Here is a 17,567-nt window from a genome sequence, read left to right as displayed (position 1 = left end):
AAATGATATTCTTCGTGTCACATTCCTGTCTCAGGTCCAGACTACCCCATGCAACATGATTTTATATCAGTTCCATATGGCCAATAAAATCTATTGCATACAGAGAGTAATGTACCCTTGTCCTCCCAAGGGCCACGTTTTCTTCTTGTGGGCACAATTCCGATGGGCAACAGTTTCCTCCACTGCACAGGGCTTAGAGCTCCATGCTCTGGGTGCCACTGTACGCTCATTCCAGTCTAACTGCATAAAAGCCACTTTAACAGGACACTGAAACTCCAATCGAAATCAGAATCCCTGGATTTCTCTTCCTGGAAAGAGCTGCTTTGTCCTCGCAGGACCAGCAAACCTGTGCTTATGGCTCCAAGGGGAGGTGGCAAGGGAAGCTCAGCCCATTAAGGTGCATGACCATCATGGGGTGATGGGGTGATGTGACAATTGGACCCTTGGGTTTTCCACATCAGCTCTTTCTCCTCTTAGCAATGCCATTTCAAGTTTCCTGTGGAAACTGAGACTGTAAAAAGAGGTGCATGATGGAGGTTTTTATAACTATAAAGCTTTGTGACTTAGAACTGACCGTGGGGCTTGAGATTGGAACTGGCTTTTGGGGTTCTTGGGTACTGTGGAGCAAGGGGCATGACTTCCAGCTCATGTCTCTTTGTTATCACACTGGGATTCCTGGCTCTCTGTGTAGAAGCTGCCTCTCCCTTTTCTTGTCCCCCACCCCTGTATCGGCTTATCCCAGGATGCTGATCCCTGGGTTCCTAGGGAGCTGCAGCTGATCTGGTCCTGTAGAATCTTAAGGCCCGATAAGACCCACCAGCCGGTCTTGTAGTCCAATCTTTTCCCCTTTTAATTGTGCAAACTGAGACAGTAAGAGAGATTTGCTTTGGATTCATATTTCCAAAAATGTGGTTTTAGGCATCAGGTATGTGTGAACACTTACCACGCTAATGGTTATATATCTAACTTGCGCCTTTATCGACATTTCTGACTTATAATGATGCCAAATTCATTTAACTGAAAAAAATTCAGGAGACAAAATTTTAAGTAGTAAGTATAGATTTAGCAAACATCATGAAAAATTTTCAGAAATAACTGAAATTTAGGAGGTGGTCTTTTTTTTTTTTGGTTTTTTTCTGGTACCAGGAATCAAGGTCACAACCTCATGCTCGCCAGGGAGGCATTGTGCCGCTGAGCTAAATCCCCAGCCCCTAGGAGGTGGTCTTTTAGGGGAAAGATTTGTATGATCTGAAGAGAAACCAGAGTATAGGAGGTGGTCTTTTAGATGAGACAGAAAGAGTGGAAAATGAGTCCTTGGACCCAAGTTCCTGGATTGCTGGTGCGGTGCTCATTCCATTGGGGTCTGGATGCCACCTGGAGAATCTGCAGGTCCTGCTGGGTCCTGGTTGGTCCAGGCATGGGTGCTGTTAGTCTGTATGAGCCCTGATCCTTGGTGACAGGGGCTCCCACCAAGGAGCGGCCTTGTCTGAAGCCAGCATGGTGGAAGTGGGGTGCTCAAATCCTGGGAAGGAGAGTTTAAGGTTAGGATAGGCCTTGGAATTGATACTGGGCAGGTCAGGAGGCTGGTGAAAGGGCTGTGTAGGCCCTTGCCCTCCCTCCCTCCCTCCATGAGAAGGCGATGCAGGCTTCAAGGTTGCAGCAAAATTGTGATAGTATAAAGCCCCCAGCAGCTGCAGGGGTGCATATGCTCAGGCTTGAGCCACCTTCTGGAGAGCGACCCTGCTGGATCCTAAGCCCTGGATCTAGGGAAGCTCTCAGGCCAGTGTTTAGATAAGGCCCTCCCTGCCGGCTGCTGTCCTGGGGGTGCTGGGGACACTGGGGGTGGGTGGGTGGCAACAGAGTGGGTCACAGTGTCGTGGCAGCAGCTGTGATGGATGCACCCTGGCTGCATCCCGAGGTAGTGAGGCATCTTCTGGTCTGCAGGAGGCTGGGGTGTCACCAGTGGTGTCCTGCCCATCTGCAGATCTGTGATTCCACAGTGGATGGCCAGCCTCAGGGCCTCCTTGAAGTGCCCAGGAGTGGTAGGGGTTATGAGATTTGCCAGTTTCCAGCCATGTGCTGAGCATACCTCCCACACAGGTATGCTCCTCCTCCTCATGGGGACCCATGGCCATGGTTCTCTGGGGTCCAGATAGCTTTGGATTATCTGTTCATGGTGGGGAGGAAAGGGGACAAACATTCCAGCCAGTGGATAATCCAGAGTCTGGCCATGGATCGTTTTGTTGTCCCTGGCCTGTTTCTGATGATTTTTTATGGTGCATGCATGTGAGAAGTTTTCCTTCCTGTTCTGTTGGATGGAGGCTGTAAAAGTCAGCTTGTTGTCCTGAGCATGGGCTTGGGAGATGGCTCCATTCCTGGGTGGCAAGGTGAAGTCAGTGTGGCCAGCAGCCCCTGGTGCAGGTGATGGCACAGTCATGGAGCACTTACCTAGCACATTCCAGGCCAGGAGTTAGCATGTTACCTGCAGGTCCCTCTGGACTTCACCCAGTGAGGTGGGTGCTCTTTCCAGCTGCAGCTCCATAATTTCTCTGCGGGCTGGTCTGGTGAGGGTAGGGGTGGCCATCTGGTGGAGGACAGGACCAAAAGCTGGGTTGAAGCTGCTTTTGTCTAGTACTTTTCATTAAACTGAGAAAATGTTGCTTGGCCACATCGGAGAATGGGGGCAGGCGGCAAGCGAGATGGTGAGGGTGCAGCTATGGAGAACTGCCATCTTTGTTTGGCAGATGAGGGAAGGAGGCTGCAGGCTCTGTAGTGGGGTATCTGCAGTCCCCAACCAGTGACTCAAACCTGAGTCCTCTTGCAACCCTAGCCAGTGGCTTAACATCCCCCACCTCGCACTGGGAGGTGGAGAGCTGGGGCCTGGCACCATGGAGACTGGGAGGTCCATGCTGAAGCATTCTGCTCACCAGGAGCCAAGGTGGCCATGGCTGAGAGCATTTGGCCTGGAGTGCAGAGCGGGAAGGTATGCGGCAGCTTCTCTTCTACAAGGGTCACTTGGCCTGGGGTGCGGACTTCAGGTACTGCCTTCCCTCGCCCTCTGGGCCAGGCTCTGAGAATGTGATGAGACGTACGAAGTTGTGCTGAGAAGTTCTGCTTCCAGTCTGAAGCAGAACATGCAGCGCTGCTCCCACGCTCACCCTGGCCTCCCCCAGTGTCTCCCGCCAGCAGGGACCCCCGCCCCCAGCACAGCCAGCCTGCTGTAACCATGCCCTCAAGCTGGGCCCTGACAGTGATGGAGAGCCTGGCCTTGCCTGGCGGGGAAGGAGCAAAACGATCAGCTCTTTACAGTATTCTACGGCCTGGAGAGGGGCCGTGAGGAGGTGTAGCTGCTGGCCTATGTGGGGCTGCTCATCGATGGCAGAGTCAAGGAAAGAGTCAAGGTGCAGGGCTCAGAGCTGTGGGATTTAAAAATTTCCCACTTTTTCTTAGCACTCAGGGAGGTGTGGTGGTGGTGGTGTGATTTTAATAAACAATGGAAGCTGAAGAAATTCTTAACTTGACTGGAGCCATAACTGCCTTTGTATATTCTGGGCAAGTATGTGGATTCTCTTCCCAAGCAGGCACAGCAATTTGCATTTGACCTCAGGGAGTGGTTGGGTTACCTGCAACCTCATCTGCACCCCACTAGTCAGGCTACAGGTCCAAGCTCTCTGGGTAGGTGAAAATCCTTTGCAGATGGGAAAATTCCTCCTAGGTCTTGAGCCTAGACCTTCACCCCTGGGCAGGCTGGTGGCACAGGTGAATTGGCAGGGTTGGGAGGGACTGTGAGAGACAGTGACATAGGTCCTGGTAAAGGGGCAGCTGTTCCTCCGCTACCACAGATGCCATGTGGACACCTGGGCTTGGAATTGCCAGATCTGAGTTTTGAATGTCAGAAAGCTGGATTTTCATATGAAATGACCAGATTTTTAAAAAATAGCTCTCTCTTTATATACATCTGTCTATCTATCTGTCTATCTATCTATCTATCTATCTATCCATCCATCCATCCATCCATCCATCATCTACCTACCTACCTACCATCTCTCCATCTCCATATCTATATCTGTTTTGCTCATCTGGTGCACTCTGTCTGCACCAGGCCCCGATTCTTAATCTTAATGCCTCGTATGTATCCAACAACCTTGAGGTACACACTACTATTAAACTCACTTTCTTGGAGAGAACAAGGGGTAAGAGGCAGCCAGTAAATCCCTCCTCGGGACCAGGCTACCTAGAGTGGTGGGTGGAATTTGAATTCAGTCTGTTTTCTGAGTACTCACTGATTCATAATAAAGCCTGAGAAATACTAAGTTTCTCACTCTAGTTATACAATAGCAGGCCCCATACCCCTGGTCTATTGCACCTCTGCCAGAGAACCTAAGAAAAAAGCGTGTTCTGAGATGGGAATGGTAGCACATGCCTATACTCTCGGATACTTTACTTGGGAGGCTGAGGCAGGAGGAACATAAGTTTAAGGCCAGCCTGGGCACTGTAGTTGAGACACTATTCTCAAAATAAAGCATTTTGAGAGACAGAAGGGCCTTAGAATGGAATTCTACTCCAACTTCTTGCTTATATTATTTGTACCTAGAAGTTCACATCAGGTTAATCACTACATCTGCTACAGAACGCTGAGACATTTCTTCCTTGAGTGTCAGTAAGCCATGTCTGTAAGGCCCGCGTTAGAGTCATTCCCCTTCAGGACCCAAGAAGAGAAGAGTCCAAGGTTAGGATTTTATGTTCCCTAGGCATGAAATAGCTCTGGTCACCAACCCTGGCATCAAGCTAGGATGAAGAAAGGACTGTCATCTGTCTGCTCTGCCGACTGATGCAAGACACCACCACCCATGAGGTGTGTTTGTTTGCCCATTGGCAAGGGGTGGCAACTCATATTTTAAAAGCAGCCTCATTGAGCTGTAATTCATGGGTCGTACAGTTCATGCATGTAAAGTGTACAGTTCAGTAGATCTTAATATGTTCAGAGATATGTGTGAACATTGCTAAAGGCAAATCGGAACATTTTCATGATACCCCAAAAAACACTCCTGTACCCTTTAGTCATCATCCCTTACTTCCCCAGCTCTTCCAGGCCTACACAATCACTAATCTACTTCCTGTCCCCTGAGACTTGCCTATCATGGACATTTCCTATAAGTACATACGATACATAATGTTTATTGAATGGCTTCTTTCACTTAGCCTGATTTTTCAAACTTCATCCATTTGGTAAGATGTGTCTGTCCTTCATCCCTTTTTATGGCTGAATAATATTCCACAATGCCATTATGCCACATTCTGTCTATCCATTGATCCGCTGGTGGACATTTGGGATGTTTTCACTTTTTGGCTATTGTGAGTAGTGCTGCTGTGGACATCCGCATAGAAGTTTTCAGTTCTGTTGGATGTATTCCTAGGAGCAGAATTGCCAGGTCATATGGTAATTCTGCATTTAACTTTTGGAGGAATCATCAAACTGTTTTCCACAGAAGCTGCAACGCTTTACATTCCCACCAGCAATGGATGAAGCTTCTAGTTTTTCCAGCCCACGCCAGCTTTCCTGGCGGGATGGGAAGGTGTCTCATTTTGGACAACTTATATTTTTTAAAAATCACCATTATGCCCAAAGAACTTTCCCCTGCCGTTTGCTTTGGGCCCGACCGCTGGTACGGAGGAGGTGGCTTAGTGTGACTTCCAAGGGGCCATTGCTGACGCTCAAGGCTCCAGGCGTCCAGGGCCCTTTAGCTGCCCATCTCCTGCCCTTCTTAGCCTGGAGTGGAAACCTGTTCTCCTTCTCCCTTCCCCAAGCCCTTTGCCAGGTGTGGGCGTGAATACCTGATACTGAGCTGTCTTGTGCGGGGTTTCAGGAACCAACCCAGCTCAGTGGGGCTTTGCGTGGGGTGCAAGCGCTCGTGCTTGTATAACTGCCAGTCACCATCTCATCGGAATCTCCTGCTCTCCAGGCCAAGCTCGGGTCCGGGCCTTGTGGAATCTGCCCCATGGCTTCTTCCCAGCATGGCTGCTTTGGAATGAGCTGGGGAGATGCAGGCAGAGGGAGCTGGCTCCAGGGGTCCAACTGGAGATATATGCAGTGAATCTCATCGCCTCACCGTCGATGCTGGGGCAGGTTAGCTAGATTTATTTCTGGCGAGGTGGCAGTCACACTGGTGGTTTGAAACACCCACTGTAATCAGTTGTTTGCCGTGGGCCAGCACCACAGGACGGGTCTCATTGTCCTGTTTAATGGACACCATCACTCCCATGCATGAGGTGCTTCTAGGAGGCAGGTTTCCTCAGTGTTTTTCACATACAGATGAGAAAACAGAGGCCTAGAGATGCTGCTGACTTGCTTTAAGCTCACACAGCCAGGAAGCGGCAGAGCAAGGAACTGAACCAGGCAGGCCACGTGTGAATCCAGCAGCTCATCTGTAAATGGCAGGTCTGCCAGCAGGAACGCTGGTTCTGGTGCTTTGTTTTAAAGGGGATCCAGAGACTTGCTGAGGCGGTGAGCTCTGTGCTCAGATCACTCGTGGGTCAGGTGGGAGAAGCTGACCAGGCTTAGTGGCAAAGAGAACTTGCACACATTTCCCATACTCAGAAGCCAGGCCTGGAAACCAGTGTGGCCTAGGCTATCTGTAAGGACACCCCCTCCAGCCCTCCCATACCTGAGTGCTAGGTGTGGGGCAGTCTGCAGGGGGAAGTGGGGCGGGGGACCTAACCAGGTGGAGGTGTCTGTGTTCTGGGGTCCCTTGGGAGCATATGTGGAAGCCTCTGATTTTACCTTGAACCTAGTTTTGGATAAGGGACAGGAAGTATGGTCAGGTCCCACTGATGATCAAAGGGACAGGTTCCTCACCCCCTGCAGTCGTTCACCTCCAAGTTTTGGCGAGCGCAAAGTAGACGGAAATGTCCAGAGGACTGGGCCTTTCACAGCAGGGAGCAGAGGCCCTGCTGCAGCCTGTTCAGCCTGTGCTTGGCCTCCCACCCCACTGTGCTTTGTTAGAGCCGTATTTGTTGTTTCAGTGACTTCACAGACCTCCACCCACAGCCTGGGGCTGGGGTTCACATCTCCCCTGTTCACCTCTTTTCCAGCCCCATCCCCGTGTAAACAGACCTTCCACCTAGCAGAAGGCTGGGACAGAAGCCCCTATGAGACCTGCTCAGCATCTTGCTTGGTGACTGTCCTTGAGGCCATTGAGTAGACAAGGCATTCCTCTCATACTGCCCCTCTCTTTTGCACACTCTGGCTGCTTTTAAGTTTGGCTCATGAGGACTGTCTCTGCCTGGGTGGTCTTTTCCTCCTCTGGAGTTTTTCTTAGGGGCTTCTTTCAATCTTCAAACCAAGGGTGAGAGACTGTCCCTCTCTTCCTTTTCCCCATCTTCCCCCAGGGTCCCTCAGCTTGAATTCTTTCCTACAGTGGCTGCATGGGGAGGATGTCCCACCTCGTGCATCATCAGGGTACCAGTCCCGAGTCCCGTGGCTCTCCTGACAGGAGCAGCCCAGGTGTCCCTTGACTCCAGGCTGGCTTGGCTAGTGCTGTCCACCTTTTGTGCTTGAGCCCCCAACCCCTCGTCTTCTTGATGAGGACCAGGGGACATTTTAAAGGAGCAGGAAAGTCTCACTAAATAGATGTAGAATTTCCCAGCATTTTAAAGACTTATGAAATGCATTTTTATATGGGGCCAGCTGGGGAGTTTCTCATTAGCTCGGCTGGGGAGTCTGTGGGGAGTTGAGCTAAGTGGAGCCAGGCAGGCTGGGTAGGAAGACGTGGTGGCCCCGAGCTCACCAGGGGAGCGTGGCAGGCATGCGCCGCCGGGTCGGCTCTGCGGCCCCCCGGCCAGCTGGGCCTGGGCTGTGCCTTTGTTAGACCTGCCTCCCCGCGGCATAGGGGGCCTTGGAAACCTTCAGGTGGTGACTCAAGCTGAGAGGTGGCCACTCTGTTGCCATGGTGAGCAGCCCACGAGGTAGGGCATCTGTGCCATGTGTGCACATGGATGCAGGCACTTGTGTGTGTGTGTGTGTGTGCATGTGTGTGTGCACGTGTGCGCATGCTTGTGAATGCCCCAGGTGGCTGCAGCCCTGACTCAGACCCCTGGGGACGTCTCCTGGTGCTTGTGTGCCCCTTGGCCTGGTGCTGCTGCACCTCGGCTCCCTGGGGCTGACTTGGACCAGCTCTCTGTGGAGGATGTGGTACTTATTTCCTGCCCATCCTTTTCCTCTGGCTCAGGATCAGCCTTGGGGTACACTCTACATTGCTTCCTCTTTGATCTGCCTGCTGTACACATGTGCATACTTGTGCCAGCACTCAAGTGTGCAGAGCCTGTGCATACGTGTGTGTGTGTGTGTGTGTGTGTGTGCGCCAGCACTCAAGTGTGCTGGTGCCTGGGGCAGGGGTGAGCAAACACATGACCAGCGTGTGTCCTGCCTCCTTTTCTCTTGCCCCTGCACCTCTGCTGACAGCTTCGCTTCTTTGATGTATGGCTGGACTTGCTGGTTTCCACCCTCTCCACTTGGACTTAGGGTGTCCCCATGGCAGGGACCCCATGTCTTTTTCTCTTATCCCCAACCTGGTACTCAGCAGGTGCTCTGCTGTTTGACCCTGAGTCTGGATTTGGAGCTGTCCACTCCAGGAAGACCATTGTGCTGCTTGCACCTCTCCTGGTGTTGTGGGGCTTTTCAGGGGACATCCAACGTGTAAATAACAAGGAAATTGCACCTATTTTCTCCAAAGCTTGGGTCTCCCACGCACGCCCAGGATAGGAGAGAGTCATCGCGTGCTGTTGGCCCTTCCCTAATGCCCTGAGGATCCTGCTAGGGGGCATTTGAAATCTGTAGTTCTTTGATAGCTTGAAGCCTGGCCACAAACCAGAGCCTCAGTCAGGCATGGGTGAGGGTGAGGCAAAGCTGATGTCGGTCTGTAGGTGTTTGGAGAAATTGTTGCCTGTCCTGCTTTCTCTGTATGGTGTATCCTGGGGCTGTTTATGCCAGCACTGCTTGCACCTGAACATGCAGGCAGATCTGGTGACCTTGTCAAAATGCAAATTGTGACTTGGCTGGGCTGGATAGGTTTGAGATTCTGCATTTCTAACAAGCTGCAGGTTGTGTTGATGCTCCTGGCTCGCCTGGCCTTGGCTGTGGCTGGGCCCTTTGCCTCTGGAGTTCCTTATCACCCTTGAAGCTCAGCATAAACCACACCTCCTCCGGGAAGCTTTCCATGATGGCCTTGCAGCAAGTTTTGAATCTTTCTCTGTCCCTTGGGGTCCAACCACCTGTTCCAGCCCTCACTGACTTCTGCTTGGCTATAATGTTCCTTCTCAGGGCCTGGTCCCTGGCTGCTCTGCTTGCTCCATAGGGGCACTGGCCACTTCTCAGTCTCTGTCCCCACACCCTAGCCTTGGTTTAGCAATTGGCAGGAACCTGGCACATGTTTGCCAAGGTATAGAACTTTACCCCTCCTCTTTGTTTGTATTTGTCCTGGGCAGTTAAGGTTTGAGGTTTAGATAGTTATTAGCTATATGACCTTGAGTAAGTTACTCCCTGACCTTTCATTTCCTCTTCTGTGATGAGGGTAATAGTCTGACTTCCTAGGACCCTTTCAGGAGTGCAGAGGGAACCTGTGGAGTCCTTCGCCCGTAAGGGGCCACGTGGGCCTTGCACCTCTACTGTCTCTGCTCACAGCGTATCAAGGACCGTGTGGACCAGAGCTTGGCTCTGAGATTGGGTCTGATGGGTGGCAGAGAAGGACCAGATGAGCTCTCCTCCTCATGACACTCCCTGTCTGTCCTGACCTGTCTTTACCCTAGGGCAGGGTTGGGCCAGAGCTAAGTTCTCAAGGGACCATCTGTGCCCATGTCCTCTCTGCTTGGTGCAGCATGGCATGCTTCCTAAGTGGAGAAGGTGGTATGGGCTTGGTGGAGGGGGTTGAGGTCTGCTCGGGAAAGCGAAAAGCCCTGAGGCCATCCTGTGATTGGGCTCCTTCCTTGGGTGGGGCTAGACACATGGACTGTGCAGGCATGGGCCAGTGCCCAGCAGGAAACAGCCAAGGTTGGCCTGACCACGCTGCCTGGCTGATCCTGGCGTCTGTGGCGGACACTCTGCAGGGCCCAGCCCAGGGCTGGCATGGTCAGTGCTGCGTCAGCCGGTGTCCTGCTGTAGACTGTGTGCTGCACTCAGGGGTTAGGCTGCTGTCTTCTCAGCTGATGGTCCCTTAAAGTCTCTGAGCATGCAGGCAGGTGCAGGCAGGCAGGTACACACAGGCAGGTCTGTGCACAGGTGTACACACACACACACACACACACACACACACACACACGTGAGTTCTGCTCAATCCAGCTAATTCCTGTCTGGCTCTAAGAAATCGTTATTTTGGCTGCATTGATAATTCTTTTTTCCTTTGTTGTGGCTAATTATTTTAACTGCTGGCTGCTGGCTGTACTTGGTAGTAATTCTTAGCATATCAGACTGATTCTGAGCCTGGTACAGTGCATGTGATACACCTTACTTAGCTATTCTGCTTCTCGGCCTAACTGCCTTGGGAACCATCCAAGCTCATGGAGGCGGGGCAAGACCTATTTACCTCACTGTTGCCTCAGCAAATGCCATTGCAATAACAGTAACAGTGAAAGAATAGAGACCTGGCTTTAGTGAGCATCCAGTCAATGCCACCAGGGACTCTGCACCTGACGTGCGTTACCTTATTTAAGCCTGTTAAGGACAGATGGTAGTAAGTATCATTCCCATGTCACGGATGAGCAGTTGAGGCTCACAGCGGTCGAGACTGGTGTGGTTCTTTGCAGCCAGCTGGGATTTGCTGTGAGCCCAGAGGCCCACTTTCTGTAGCTGCTGATTCCCAGTGGCCTGGACTCGGGGCTTCCTGAAGCTTTATGGGACAAGTTGCACTAGAATGTGAGACAAACCCTAATGAGGTCACTGTAGTGACACACCAGGGAGAAGCTGCCAGGGTGAGCATGGGAAGGAGGGATTACTGGTGGGCATCAGCCTGAGAGTCCTGCGTGTGTGTATATGCATACGTACCACACACATACAAGCAAGCATGCATACATCTTAACGTATCCCCACTCAGACACACATCTCCTGCAGTATACGTGTACACACATTTGCATATACACAGACTTTGAAGTATGACATCCACACATACAGACCTTCACATGTGTCCCTCCGTGTAGCACGTGTACATATATATACCACACGTGCATGTCCACACTGACACAAGAACAAGTGCACCCGTGTACACACAGGTACAATCACACACGTACAAATGTGTTTGCCTCTACCCTCACAGTGCACAGATTCCAAGCATGTGCACACACAGAAGCCTGTGCACACGTGCCCTGTGCTCCCATCCACAGTGGTAGGGTTGCCGTGCGCAGCAACACCCTGCTTCTGCGCTGTCTCCCCTGCAGGATCAGAGCAGTGTCCCGGCGGGTGTTCACAATGTCCAGGTCACCTCCTTGCTCTCCATTTTCTTTCTTCCGTTTCTTTGTTGCAGCCTCAGGGCCCTAGAATCCTTTCCAGAGATTCACACCTGCTGTTGGCCCGGTGCCGGGCTGACCCAGTGTGGACTGCAGCTCCAGCGCCCATCTGCCTGCCTGCCTGGCCTGCTCAGGCCGGCGTACACCCCCACCCCCAACTTGGACATGACTGCCTTTTCCACCCTGCACCTGCCGCTTTAAGAGCCCAGGGGCCTGGTGGGCCTGTCCCCAGGGCTGGGGCTGGGGGAAGCTGGACAGCTGTGGGTTGAGAGAAGCTTTGTTAGCTCCCCTGGCCTCTTGGAGCCTGGGTAGTGCTGGGGAAACTGAAACAAAGGCCGACAATGGCCTCTTTCCCTCCCCGGGCGGCCTCAGAGCTGGGCCTGCCTGGACGGCCTCTGGGGGCCCCTGTTATTTCCTGTGCTGGCTGCAGGGCTCCTGGCCAGCCTGGAACAGGGCAGGAAGCAGGGCAGGGCATCTCTTCCCCACCCGCAGGCCAGAGTCGCTGCTGGAGGGCGGGGGTCAGCACGTCGTTTCTGCTCTGTGTCCACTGCTCTGGGCCTTCCTAGCTGCAGCCTGCCCTCTCCGGCTCTGTCCAGGGCCGGGGGGTGGTGAGGAGTCCAACCTCCTGTCCCAGATGACCCTCCTGCTGCCGCCTCCATGTGCTCCCGCCATCTGCACTGAGTCCCCGCTGTCATGTGAGCTCCTGCATTGTCTGCCCAGTTGGCCCTAGCTTTTGTGGCCAGAGCCCTGGCCCACAGAGAGGAGGACAATGTCAGGCAGGGAGCATTTCATTGGTTATTAATTAATTTGGGTTGGGCTAGACTAGGGGGAAGTTTAGATTTAGTGCTAGGGATTATGGTCAAGGTTAACGTTAGGTTAGCTTCACCAGTCTCTGCAGGCTTAAACACAGGAGTTAGGACCCTGGGATTTGAAGCCAGTGACCTCTATTTCCATTCAGCACAGCTGTCTGTGCCACTGTGATCACCAGGACCCAGCGGGGTCCCTGCCCTCCAGGACAGCGTTTCAGGAGTGAAGAGACAGTGGGCAGGTGAGCATGTGGCACCACCTCCTAGGCTATCTTGGGAATGGCCTTAACCAGGGACTGTGTGTTCCCAGGGCCTGGTTTCCTGCTTTGCAGAGAGTGGCTGAGGAGCCTGTACCTTGTGGTGTTGTTGTAAGGACAAGTGAGAGAGTAGATGGCATTCTGCATGGTGCCCAGCACACAGCAGCACCCAGTGCATGCTACCCACGGTTATGGTTGGTGAAAGGATAGGAGGTGCCCGTGCATCATGGGGCAGCTCAAACAACAGAAGAAGAGACTAATTTTGCCAGAAACCTAAGATGAGGGTCAGTGTGTAGTTGAGCTTCCTGGTAGCCTAGGCCTAAAGTGAAACAGAATGCAGTGTGGCCTCGGTCTGATTTAAGCACTTAAGATGCGGACAAACGTTTTTCCCCTGGCAGTGCATGCTGAGGAATTTATTGTGTGGATCCTCATTAATCACTAAACAGACAGCAGGCACGATCTTAGTCACAATTTGGCACATGGTACAGAAACATCTTTCCTCAAGACCTTTCTTAAATTGGCCCCTGGAAAAATGCTTGAGGCCTAAGTGCACCCCTCAGTTGTGGGGTTCGATACACTGCAGTCTGGAGTGTACCCAGCAAGGATGAGGCTGTCTGGGCTGGGCTGCATTCTGGGCCTATGGGGCAGCTGCTCGGATAACTTTCCTGAGTGCCCTGTTAGGTAAATGTGGTTAACTGGATTTCTGTAGGCAGGACATAGAAGAGCCCTTTACCTGCCGGTGAGTGTGGTGAGTCCCGGTTTCCTGCTCGGTTTCAAGCTTTTTTTGACCCCAGGAATTATCCTGCTTTTTGAGGACACTGTTTGCATGTTGGAGCTGAACAGCCCTGGAGATTGACACCTCACTTCCTTCCTGCCCAGACTGATTTTGACAGCCCTGGGTGCCGCTGGCCTGAGGGCTTGCATCTCGCAGTGCTCATCCTTTGAGTCCTTTTAAAGCCAAATTACTTTTACTCATCCTTTACGAGTAGAATTCAGATTCCAAGAGGGGCAGTCAGGGAAACTGGGATTCAGAAAGGGTGGAGTCCTCGTAGCTGGGACCCCTAAGTTGGATGAGATCCGGGTGTGTTCAGGATGGTATGGTCAGACATACGGCCTCTAATTCAGTCTTTCTACCACAGGCCCCCTTGCACGCACTTGCTCAGCCTTGCACACCCATGCTCAGCACCTTTGCTTTGTGTCTAGAGAGGAACGTTGTTCTGTGTGGTGTCCAGTGTAGCCGCAAGCTCCGTTCGCCCTCTCCTGTCCTTCCCCTCCTGGTGGGCAGGGTGGGCAAGGCCTGGCTGGGAAGGCTGCCGGGGCCACTGTAGCCTGTCTGGCTGGCCCCCTGTGGAGTCTCCATGGGAGCGCAGGCCTGGGGGCTGGGTGGGACTTTCCATCTGGGTAGAAACCTGACCCAGCTGGCCCAGGCTGTGCTGTGGAAGAGGAAATGCCTTCCCCAAATGTGGGGAGAGAAAGAAAAAGAGAGGTGGTCAGCTTGGGATTCCAGCCATGCCAGAGAGCCTGGGGACCCCTGGATCCGGAATAGGGGCAGGGCTGCCCTGATTACCTCTTAGGGGAGGCCATGGCAGGCAGGCCAAAAACTTGGGGGAGCTTGGGGGCTGACTGCTTGCACCCGTGAGGTTCTGCCTATGTCAGCTACACTGGGAGTGGCTGGGTGTAGATTTGAAGTCATTCACTCTGTAGAAGTTACCTCCCTCAAGCAGGTGTTTCCATAGCCTTATGGGAGCACTTTGACCACAGGTGATTTTATCATTCCTGTTTTCCATAGGCGGAAACAGGCTCAGAGACGGTGATGGCTTTGCCCAGTGTCACACAGCAAGATCGCGGCACAGCTGCATTATTACAGCACAAGTCACCCCCACCCACTTACCTTGCTGACAACAGTAGGCGCACATACCCAGTCTTCCTACTTAGTCAGCCTCTCCCAGTGCAGGAACACACCTTTGCCAACAGAAGAAATGGCAAGGCGAAGAGGGTTGGCAAGTGCAGGCGGTGGGGCCACCCCACATGGGTGGCCCTCGTGGGGCAGGTGGATGTGACAGAGCTCTGAAGCTGTGTCCTGACACATGAGCCAAGCACCTCGTGGCCTCTATCTCCGTGTGCACCTGCCCCATGTCAGGGAAGCTGTATCACAAGTCAGATGGAAGAATTTTCAGGATGGACTTTTTGATTTCTCTTTGAGGTAAGCATCTCTGTGTAGCCCAGGGTGGCCTTGAACTCACAGTCCTCCTGCCTCAGCCTCCTCAGTGCTTAGCAGGCATATGCCAGCATGTCCTGCTAAGAACTTTGGCTCTAGGCTCATAGGCTAACTTTGGAATCTAACACCCTATGCTCTTCAAGCTGGAAACCCCCGTACTCCCTAGGCCACCAGGGATGGGCCTGTGTCCAACCCACAGTTTTAGGACAGGAAGGTGGACAGGAATGCCAGTGCAGGAGCAGCAGCTAATTTTATGTCGACGTGACCAGGCTGAGTGATGCCAGACAGCTGGTAAAGCATTTCTGGGTGTGTCTGTGAGCGTGTTCTGGAAGGATCAGCATTTGGCTTGTACAGGAGGGAGAGAAGGTACCCTCAGAACATGGGAGGCCTCACTCAGCGCCGAGGACCTGCCTAGAACACAGGGTGGGTAAGGTGAGTTGGCTCTCTCTGTTGGCATGGGTTCTGGGCTGCCCATCTTCTCCTGCATCAGCGGCTGCTAACCGAGCCTTGTGCTACTCTTGCTGCTCCTCTCCTTGGTGCTGTGTGGGCTGCAGGCCTGGGTCTGGCACAATCCCCAAGGTCCATCCACTCATTCCTGTTGCTCCAGCCTTCACAGTGGGACATGGACTTATGCCTTTGGCTGCCCTGGTTCCCAGGCTTTCAGGCTTGGGCTTGGGCTTGAGCTTCACCATTGGCTTCCCTAGGTTGTAAGCCTGCTGACCGCAGGGGTAAGACCGCTTAGCTTTGTAATAAACCACTTTCTGTGCACCTGTGCTCTAGTCCCGTTGGTTCTGTTTCTGAGGAGAATCCTGTCTATACAGCAGGTGGCTATGGTGAGTGCTGGAGTCTCTCAAGCCCCAGCCCAGATCCTAAGGCCCTACTGGAGATGCCTGCTTCGGCCTTGGCAGCATTTCTCTCGCAAGAGAGGGCTGTCTTCACCACTACCCCATCACCCAGCACTTCTTGTGCTCTGCCTGCGGGAGGATGGGTGTTGCCTGGGCCCCTTGCCTCCTGCTGCTGAGAGAAAACTGTACTCTGTGACGCGGTGGCCTCGGCGCTCAGGTGAAGGTTGGACTGATAGTTCAGGCGGGCAGATTTCAGGGAGCTTGGGGAGCAGTGAGCGGCAGGGCCGTACTGGGAATCTCCAACCCCACATTTGGGCCCAACTCCCAGGCTGCCTGGATTCAGGGACCAGCCACAGCCTGCAGAGGGGCCCTGGGGCAGGTGCCAGAGGAGGGGCACACGATGCCACTGGCTGGGGGTGCTGAGCCTGGGGTTGGGCCCTTCAGAAGGCCCAGCAGTGGTCTTCTCAGGGAGCTCTGCCACCTGTGTCCTAATCTTCCTGCTGCTCTGGGCCTTTGTTTGGGCTGTGTCCCTCTGGCACTTCCTCTCTCCTCCCGTCCACTCTGAAGGTGTGCGTCCTCTAAGGCCCAGAGCCATCTGAGCTCAGCGATGCCTTTGCTTGCATCTCCTGGAGGGCTGCTCTTTCTCAGAAGCCTTATCCTGCCCTCCAGAGTCTGTGGATACCATGCACTGGTCTGTCTTTTTTCCTTAGCTCTTCTGTGGCTTCATCTTGCTTCCCACAGTGAACCCTTGTCCTGAATCACAAGATGGGGCTTGAGCTTTGCCTGTTTGCATAGATGGACAGATTCTCAGGACTGTTGTCAGCAGGAAGTTCTGCTTCATGTCTCACCACCTCTTCAGCTGAGCCCTTTGCTGTTGTCGCCGCTCCTCACCTTGGTGGGCTGTGCGGGTCATAAGCCTGGGTCACCATGGGCATGATGGCCGTGGGCTCGTCTACTCCTTCTGTGGTCATAGATGTCGCTGACCACCGACTGTGCGCGGGGTATTGTTCCCGATGGTGGCCAGGAGCAACAAAGGCCATGGGAGCTCATCAGGTAGTGGGATATGATGCTAGAAAGAATAAACATGTGCCTGAGAAGAGAACAGTGAGGGTGGGGAGCAGGGCTGGTCTGTACGGGGCGCCTGTGTGGGCCTCTGTGCGAGGAGGGGGCGTTAGAGCCCTGCAGAGGGGCAGGGGCGTGTTTTGGTGCTCCCACTGGGGAAGAAGTGGGGCAATCCAAGGGCAGAGCTTCGGGGCTGTGGGAGGGAGAGGAAGAGCTGAGATCGGGAGGAGAAGGAAGCTGGCAGGGCCTCTCCTTAGGCCCTGGACCATAGTGAGCTCTATGGCTTCTATTCTGAGTTGATGGGGAGCTGGGGATCAGTTTTGATCAGGCCATAGCATATGGGGTTTGTGTCTGGAGGGGTCCCTCCAGCTGTTGGGCTAGGTATCCGGGGTGAGGGAGCACACATGCAGGTGAGAGGTGATGGGGCTTGGGACCATGAGCTGGAGGAGGTCAGATGAGTGTCTTTGTGGAGGGAGGTGGACTGAATTTTTGCTGCATTGTACCTGGGGTGTGAGAGCAGGAGAGGAAGCAGGATCCCTGAGGCTGGCGATGGGCTGACGGAGATCCAGGGGTCTGGGGGTCTGGCAGCTTCGGTGACTGTGGTGGGACTCAAGATTCAGGTTGGTCCCCATCAGTGTGACAGCTCTACTCTATACCAGGGGAGCACTGTGATCTGGGACTGGGAGGCTTGGATCAGGGCGTATTTGCGGGTAGTTGCCCCTGCCCCCCAGTTGGAGTGGGAGCACCTTCCATCGGGTGAGTTTAGGCAGAGAGCAGGGACTTGAGATCTAGGGATCCATCGTCATGGGGGGTTGGGACAGGAGGAGGGAGGAGTGGGTGGCCTGGGGACAGGAGGAAAAGCAAGGAAACCAGTAAGAAGGAGGGA

At 53.3% G+C, this 17,567-nt stretch overlaps 1 protein-coding gene across 2 annotated transcripts in view; it reads left to right on the top strand.

The window, feature by feature from the left end:
* Positions 1 to 17,567, top strand: part of Znf423 (zinc finger protein 423) — a 317,473-nt gene that overhangs the window by 57,067 nt on the left and 242,839 nt on the right. The window lies entirely within an intron of this gene.

This window comes from Chinchilla lanigera, unplaced genomic scaffold (assembly GCF_000276665.1).
Source record: "Chinchilla lanigera isolate Chin_1 unplaced genomic scaffold, ChiLan1.0 scaffold00032, whole genome shotgun sequence".
NCBI lineage: Eukaryota > Metazoa > Chordata > Mammalia > Rodentia > Chinchillidae > Chinchilla > Chinchilla lanigera.
Note: the sequence above shows the minus strand (reverse complement) of the source record. Positions and strands in the feature narration are given on the sequence as shown.